A 1,251-nucleotide genomic window follows, 5' to 3' on the forward strand; every position below is an offset into this window, starting at 1 on the left:
CCTAAAGAAAGTAAGGGAATGACGTGTGAGAAACATCTTCCACAAAGAGAAAATACTATATGGCAACATCCTGAGGTATCTGCTAGGTAAGGAATACCAAGCTGGTCATGGTGGCTAGAGCAAGATGAGAAGGAAAGGAGATGAAAAGGAAAGGGGATATAGGGACTTGAATTTTATTCTAAATAAAGTGGGAAGCCAGTGAGGCAGGAAAGTGATATAATCTGATTTAAAATGACCTCTCTAACTCCATTTATGGGAATATACTTAAGGAACCCCGCACTTGGAATAATTCATGTGAAATATGGCATAGGGTTGAACCTAACTGAAGCTGGCAAAAGTGGTGAAAGTGTTTGGATTGTAGAGATGTTGACGGTGGAATGGATGGGATTTGCTAATTGATGTTTGGAGTGTGGTGAGTCAGGGATGTCTCCAAGTGTTTTGGACTGAGAATTGACAAGACTGGAATGGCCATGACTGAGTTGGGAAAGACCTCATAGGTTAAAAGTATGTACAAAGGAAGTTTTGGTTATAGACATTAAGTTTTAAGTGTCTTTTAGACTTCTAAGTGGGGGTGTCAAGTAGCCTGAGTTCAGGAGAAAGATCTGCCCTGAAAACTAAATGGGGATGAGATTGCATGGAATAAGTGTGGACAGAGAAAAGGCACAAGGATTGAGACCGACACATTTTTATATTCAGATTTGGTGAGATGAAGCCAACAAAAGAGGGAGCCAGCAGTAAGGTAGAGGGTAGTGGTGCCATTACAGGAAGAGTGCTCTAAACCACATGAATAGTAGCGCAAGGAAGATCAGCTGTCAGGTGTTGCTGTTAGGTGAAGTAGATTAGGCCTGAAAGTTGACCATGTGAACATAGCCAGAGCCAGTTCACTGAGATGGCAAGCAACAGCCTGACTGGGGATGTTTTTAACAGATTGGAAGAATTGGTGACAGCTATTACAATTCTTTCTTGTGAGGTTTTCAGAAAGAGTTACAAAGGGTTTTGTTTTTGTTTTAGGTTGCAGGATATTATAGCTTTTTTGTTGATGAAAATGTTTGAGGGAGGATTAAAGATCTGAGCGACTTTAAGGTGCAAGATAATATAATGTCTTTTGTTAATTATGGCATGTTTGAGAGGGAAAATGACCTGAGAGAGGAAAGGTTCAAGTAGGCAAGTGAAAAATGAAACAAAAATCATAGAAAGGCAGAGTATAATGGGTACTTGATAAAGCCATGAGATTTTTTTAATTTTAATTTT

Source organism: Heterocephalus glaber, unplaced genomic scaffold (genome assembly GCF_053883595.1).
Source record: "Heterocephalus glaber isolate CG9 unplaced genomic scaffold, H.glaber_assembly_v1.0 deba00001461, whole genome shotgun sequence".
Taxonomy (NCBI): Eukaryota; Metazoa; Chordata; class Mammalia; order Rodentia; family Bathyergidae; genus Heterocephalus; species Heterocephalus glaber.